A 7900-nucleotide genomic window follows, 5' to 3' on the forward strand; every position below is an offset into this window, starting at 1 on the left:
CTTTGATGCTTCTTGGAAGAGCTGTGAGGATTAATGGAGGGAGGATGGGAGGCATTCAGACTGGTCCATGACCGTACTTGTGGGGACCTTACCAAATGTCCAGTTGTGCTGTCTGCTCTTGTCATTGTTGCTGAGTTTGGCTCAAACTGATGGCTCTAACACCCACTGAAGGAACAAGACTAATTCCAAGGATGCTGAGGGTCTTTCTGCCATTCTTCAAATGTGGTCAGATTAAGGTAGCTCACTGGGACCAATCAGTTAGGGTTTTCATGGTGCTTAGCTACTAGGATCCCAGAAGCGGTTCCTCCCACCCAATGGCATAGTGCATCTTTGATTTAGATGTCTTTCCTAGGCAACACTAAAATTCCATTTTTTTTGGCTAGCTTACTTTTTTAAAAAAGGTTTTGTTTTTTATTTAATGTGTCTGGGTGTTTTCTTTGCATGTGTGCCTCTGTACTATGTGTGCAGTGCCCATGGGGGTCAGAAGAGGACATTGGATCCTATGGAATTGGAACTACATGAGCTTTTGAGTGCTATGGACTGAGTCCATTAAATAACACATGAGTGCTATTTAATGTTGAACCTTGTAAGTTTACTTTGTGCTTTCTTACTATCCAGAGACAAGCATTTTGTTCTTACAGTTCCCTTTTAGAGTTTACTAGGAAATGTACTAACTATGAACTTGCAGCCAGAGTAGATGTGTTTTACATTTTTTCTTTTTTTTTTAAATTTACTTCTCTCTCATATATTTCATCCCAACAGCCGTTCCCCTTCCTCCTCTCCTTCCAGACCTTCCCTCTACCTCTCTTCCTCCCCAGATCCACTTTTCCTCTGCTTTCCTCCAGAAAAGAGCAGGCCTCCAAGGGATATCAACTGAACACGGTGTATCAGGTAACAGCAAGACGAGACACAAAACTCATATTAAGGCTGCATGAGATAATCAAACAGGAGGAAAAGGCTTCCAAAAAGCAGATAAAAGAATCAGAGACACCCCTTGCCCCCCCCACATCCACTGATAGGATTCCCACAAGGATGCCAAGCTACATAACCATTCCAGGCAAAGCAGGCATTTTAAAAGCAGATTTGATTTGGAGGACCGTGTTCCTGTATTGGCTGTGACATTAACTAGGCTGGGCAAGCAGTTTCAAATCGCAGATCCCAGTTTCTTTCCCTGTGTTCAAAGAGCTGGTATGCTAACACTTCTGAGCATCTGTTAGGGCCATCGGCACATATCACATAGCTCCGTCCTTTGAACCCCTAGCTTTAGCTCTCTCTAACCAGATCCCCAGAGGACAGCTTGAGTCACTCCACTGGACAGATGTCCTTTTACCCCATCTTGTTTTCTGTTCCGTATTCTCGGCTCCCTGTGGTCACAAGTATTTCTCTCGTGTTAGCGTCAGCAGGGCATTGTTTCCTAGTGAGGTTCCAACAAATGACTACACACCCAGTGGTTTAAAAGAACAGAATTTGATTATTCTAAGGTTCTGGTGCTCAGAGGTCCAACACCCCAGTGCCTCTGGGCTAAACTCAAGCTGCTGAAAGGGCTGTTTTCCTTGCTAGAAGCAAAGGGAGAATGCTTGTTTGCTTTCGCTCCTCACTGGAGAACGGGCAGGACTGGCTCTTTCTTCTGTCTTTAGTGCCATAATGGGGATTATACCCTTACATAGCCTCACTCTGAGGGTACTTGCATTGTCAATTCTCTTACTCGTCCGAGTCTCCTTTCCATTCCAAGGCGTCCTGTGATTGCACTGTGTCTACTGAACAGCTGCCCATTTCAAGGTCAGCTGAGCAGCGAAGCTTAGTCCTATCCGTAGCCTAATTCTGCCAGTGACTGTGGTTCCCTTTTCCATATTGCCTAAAATATTTGGATGTGGGGAATTCGAATATGCACTGAGTAATCTAAAACAATAGCTCTTCTATCTAGATCGATCATACAGCTTCTTCTTTGTCTTGCACTTCTTCACAAGAGAAGAGTTTTGAAGAAGTTGACAGTGACTTAAGATTTCCTGAAAGTCCCGGGATGGCCACATTAGGTCTGCAGGCTTTCTTCGCAGTCCCGTTTAGGCAGAAGACTAACAGTTCCAGTAAGAGGAGAATTCCTTGCTTTCTGCTCACGATTCTTAGAACACAAGACTTATTAGGACAGAGTTCCTCTTCCTTAATGACCTTAGAGATTACAGAATTCTCATTAATTACTTCAAAAAAAAACATTTATTTTCCTATCTTTGGGTTTATTCAGGTTGACGTTCAATTTTCTCCTTGCCACAGTTAGGTTGATAAATAATAAATCTGCATGCCCCCGAATTCCAAGCCACAGAATTAAACTTCGCGAGTGGAAAAATATCCCATTATTTTCCGAAGTCGTTTGTTCTTCTCGGACAGCTGCCTTTATAGGCCTGGGGCTGGGGCGATAAGTGAGAGAAGTTCCCAATTTTCAGGTTCTTTACTCCAGTGCGGGGATTACAGAGAGTAAACACCTTTAGTCCTTGTCTTACTTCATTATGTTGCAATAACTGAGTACCCGACTCCAGGTAACTGTCAAAGAACAAAGCTATTTGGCTTATTGTTCTGCAGGATAGGAAGTTCAAAAGCATGGTGCGTGGACCTGCTTCATCTCTGGAGAGGCCTGTTGACCACTTCGTAATTGACAGAAGTTGTCACAGGCCTGGGAGCAGTCACTAGGACTGGGTGACATCATGAGGGCAGGGCTCCCACCATGGCATTAGTGGCTTTAGAGAAAAGAGAGACTTGGGCAAACACTGACGCCCCCTGAATCCTAACTCTACAGGGCATTAGATCCTCGGTTCTAGGATCTAATCTGTTAGCACCTTGATTTCTTTATCTCTAAAATGGAGGTAATATTATTTCCTCATATGTATATGAGTAATCATATACATATATGATTAAGTAAGGGTTAAGTAAAACAACATATTAGAACTTGCCCACCAGTGCCTCTCTTGTGGTCAGTATTGGAGAGAGTCCTTTTATTCCCATCTAATGTCTAGCATACAAAGGGACATCATAGGGACAAAGAATTCTATTGCAAGAATTAAAAACAACAAAAACACACCTCCCCAAACCAAACCAAAACCAAGAGCAATCTCATGCATTAGAAAGTTTTCACTATGATCTTTCCCATATTAGAGAAGTTTTTAAAGTTAAGGATGTTTGCGAAATTTAAAAAGATCATGACGTCCATAGAGTGGCACATAAACCTGCCACACAGACCTGGTTTCTTCTCATCTTGTGAGGCATTGCTGCTGCTGCTGCCACAGCCTGAACTAGACGTTCCCACAGCTATCAGTGACAGAAATTCAAACTGGCTTAAGCAAAAATAGACATTTATTGAAGGGGTATCTACGAAGTTCCAGAGCACCAGGAAGGAATGGGGCTAGCACCGAAAACTCAGCAGTATCAGTGAGCTGTCTCCATCTCTCTCAGGCAGACTTTTATTACCATCGCTATCTATGGCAGTTTTCTTAAAGACTGGCATTTGCAGTTTTGGGGACACATCGATTTTGGGTAAACTTCAGGGAAGATTGAGCTGCTCTGTCAATGACCCCAAGACACAGACTCTTAAGAATGGCTTGCTTCACGCAGTTATCCTGATATCTGGGCCTCCTCCATCTGTTTCCTTTCCTATCCCATTCTCTAGATCATTTTCCTGAGCCTGATTGGAGCTGGTTCATGGGTGTGTCCAGTTTCCAATTCATGAGAGAGGGTGGAGAGAGTTCATAGAGTAGAAAGGGCTTACCTGTAGCAAACAATTCAGTTGTAACATACCTTATGCTCACAGTCCTTAGTCCCATTTTCACAGTCAGCAAGAGAATGGAAAAATGTCAAACCTATATGGGATGCTATTGATAGTACCAAAAAGGATGGGTGAACAGCCAGTGTCATGACTTTCTAATATCCCAATTATGTTTTTGCAACCTCAGTTCCAAATGCTCTTAGACATGCTTTCATTAGTGTTGCTTGGTTAAATGTTTCCCAATTGGTCCTGTAGATTATGGTAACATTATAGGGCCTCTGAGAAAAGAATAAAAAGGTCAAAGCATTCAAAATATTCGTCTATGTAGACTTATACATCTCCTGCTCTCAAATCTGATACAAGCATATTGTTAACTATTTTGGGATTTTTTTCTTTCTCTGATTTTTTCTTTCTTCTTCCAACTGCATGTTTGAAGTTTTGTCTCATCTACCCATCCATCTAGTCTGTTTAAATTTAAGGAAACTTGGCTTGAATTTAGAGATTTTTTCCTTTCCTTATTAGTGTAAATATAGACCAGATTTATTCATCTTTTTTATAGTATTATAATGAAATGATGGCTTGATGTGAGAGTCCCCTCTGTATGCTGTGAATACCAATGATTAATAAAGAAACTGTCTTGGGCCTGCACACAGCAGAATAGATGTAGATGGGAAAAACTAAACTGAATGCTGGGAGGAAGAAGGTGGAGTCAGAGAGAAGCCATGTAGCCCTGCTGAAGACAGATGCTGGATGGAACTTTACCTGGTAAGCCACAGTCACGTGGCAATACACAGATTAATAGAAATGGATTAAATTAATGTGTAAGAGCTAGCCAATAAGAAGCTAGAGCTAATAGGTCAAGCAGTGATTTAATTGATACAGTTTCTGTGTGGTTATTTTATTTCAGATCTGAGCTGCCTGGTGGTCGAAACAACCAAGCAGACGTCCTACAACAAATTGGTGCTCCAACATGGTTGACTATATCCACATTAAACCTGAGAAAGCTTGGAAGGGAACTCTACATACACACAGACACAGACACAGACACAGACACAGACACAGACACACACACACACACACACACACACACACACACACACAGTTTAGTCACATTTTTTTTCCAGATGGTGGTTTGCTGCAGTTCCCTTAAGAGAGGTCTTCTTGATTCAGTGGTAGCAGAAAAAAAAATGCACAGTTTCAAAATGGCAGTTTCCTGGTTTGCCAGCATGAATGGCTTTGGCTCTTTTGGAAGGTCTGGCTATGGAGCATTTAGATGGGTTTTGAAAACAGAGTGCTACAACTTGCTTAATGACAACATAGACTGGTTGTGTGCCTAAAAATGGGACTGGGAGCATGGCTCTCAGAGTCAGTGAACAGCTCCACCATGCTGGAATGGGTAGAGCAGGCATGCAGAACCTTGTTTGCCCTAGCAAGGCGACTGCTTAGTTTTTTAAGAAGTGCTTAGCATTTTAAGAAGCCATTCTGGTCAGAAAAGGATTACAAATATGCAATATAGAGAAATCCAGATAGAAAAGACCTCTAAATGAGTCACAGTGTTGGATAAATGTAGATAGGCTTGGGAGAGAGAAGAAAAAGGGTATAGAGAGTTATAAAAATACATGGGTTTAAAAAGAAAACAAAAACAAAATCTATAAAGAGAGCTAAATATAGAGAGGTATTTCATTGGATGGGCTGCTAAGATAAACTAGCATATATGTTCTAAAGATATCATGACTTCCAAATTTGGATCTAAGGATTTGTTGCTTTGGAAAAGAGGTTCTGCTTCTATTTCCACATAAGACAAGAACCTATGGAATATTTCCAGACTAGTGTGATTTGATGAGCCAAGATCCCCTGAAAGGTCACTGTGAATGCCCCTAAAATTACTTTGCCCAACAAAAAAGCAGGAAACAGTTTGGAGAGAACTACGTCCAAATTACTTAAATGATTGTTTATACATGTTTCTTTACATTTCAAGGAGGGTATGCTATAAGAGATTTGCATTGGTATAGATCTTGGTTTATTGATACAAATTTAATGTCAATTTTGTTATATTGTGTATATATATATATTTCTGATCATGATTAAGGTGTTGTATTTGTGCAGCTCATTTTAAAATTAAGGAATATAGGTTGCTAGATAATCATCTATAATAGTCAAGCTTGTAGTCATGTAAGTTAGGGTTTCTAGATATATGGAGATATGTTTCAGTTAGATAGGTATTGTTCAAATCTTTCAGAGACCTTCAGAATATGGCATTTAAAATGTTTTATGAGCTTAAGATTTTTCATGACAATGAGACATTGGCTCCTGGCTGTGGAGGGCCGGACCACATTCTCCATTGCTTCTAGGAACAAAGGTAGAGATTGACCTCTGTGACCCCAAGGTGTGGCGGCACACGCCTTTAATCCCAGCGCACATGCTTTGTAACTCTCTACCGCTGCGTCCCTGCCTACTCCCGAGGTTTCACCTGGGACTGGGAGCAGTTGACCAATCGAGGAATGACACGTCCAGAGCAGGGTCTGTTTCCTTTATAAGGGATGGGTTACATCTTATCTGGGTCTCCGCCATGTTGGCTTATGCTCTAGCTCCCAAGAGACATAAAGCTTTACTGCAGAAGGATCCTATGTGTACCGCGTGGTTCTTGCTGGCGAGACGGTAGCGCGGGACATCTGGTGCTGATACCCGGGAAAAAGAAGAACTTTGCACCACCGGAGACCCCTTGGACACAAGGAGGATTCAGAACTGCAGGCATGCGTGCTCAGAGAGGTATGTTCTAAAGTCCAGAGAGCATATCAGAAACTGAGCAGCAGTGGGAGGTTGTGCGCGCACCCAGATAAGTTAAAAAGGACCCTCCGGTAAAGAATGGGGGAGACAGAAAAAAAAATAAGTTAAAAAGGACCTCCCGGTGATTTTGGGAGAGTGGAGATGGGGGAGAGGGCTGATTTGCAGGGTCAAAAGCTTTATGTTGTGTTGTTCATGTTGTCTTTTGTGTACTGGATGGGAGAGGGATATTTGAACTTGGAGACTGCTGAGGATGTGGTGTTTTGGGAGGGAGGTTCTGTTTTCGTCTCCACGGAGGGGGAGAGCCTAAGGGTGTACTTGGGATTTACGTGGTTTGAATCACCGAGACCTCCTGAAATGTTGTAATGTATACCCCTAAAATGCAGCGGCCCAATAACAGCAGGAAGCAGCCAAAGAGACTAAACGACGCCCAAATTCCCTAAAAGATTAAATGAGGTCCTTGCAGAGCAGCAAGCCTGCTTCTCTGAGTTCAGCTTTGCTCCATGCACCGGTTTGGGCTCGGAGTGGGTGCAGCTGGGGCTGGAGGGCGGCTGGAGCGGAGCTTTGCTCTGTGGCTATGGTGGGAGGCATATTGCGCAGGCTCAGTTGGTGCCTGGCCTGGAGGGTATCACAGTAGTACCGAGAATGAGAACGGTGCCACAAGCTGCCAGGTCAGAAGGCTTGCAATGTGCCTGAAACTGTGAGGGGCTCTGAGGCTGGAGTGGCTTCTGTTCCGCTTGGCTGAGCTGAGCTGTGCTGATCCTAGGTAACAAAGGCATAGCCTGGGGCAACGGGCGGGGCGAACAATGCTGGCTACTAGCCCGAGAGATTTTCCATCTGAATAAGGAACTGAAGAGATAGCATAGGGGTTAAGAATGCTGCCTGCTCTTCCAAGGGTCGTGAGTTCAATTCCCCAGTGACCACATGGCAGCTTACAACTATTTGGTTTTAAATCTAATGTTTCAGGATCCACAGGGAGGTAGATGCAAAAAGCCCTTAGATTTTTAAAGTGATTGGGTCGTTGGCTGGATCTGTGAGAGTTTATAGCCGCTTTTGCTGTGGCACAGGTGTTGAGAGTTTGCTAGTAGGGAAGCGGCCCTGGTCGCCGCTTCTCCCATCGGCCCCTTGAGCTGCAGCGGCTCTGGCGCGGACCTTGAGATGTTGCTGCCTGTGCCGCCTCGGTCTGGGTGTCGGCTCCCGCCACACTCCGCCACCAACACAGCCTCAGAGAACTAGGCTAGCCCCGCGGGGAAGGCAGGGGCGCCTGGGGGTGGAGCCGCCACTTCCTGGCCTGGGACAGGCGGAGCCGCACAGCGGGACATGGGGAGCCGCGCAGCGAGCAGGTCCAGGGCCGCACACAGCCCT

This window comes from Myodes glareolus, chromosome 26 (assembly GCF_982192425.1).
Source record: "Myodes glareolus chromosome 26, mMyoGla1.1, whole genome shotgun sequence".
Classification (NCBI taxonomy): Eukaryota; Metazoa; Chordata; class Mammalia; order Rodentia; family Cricetidae; genus Myodes; species Myodes glareolus.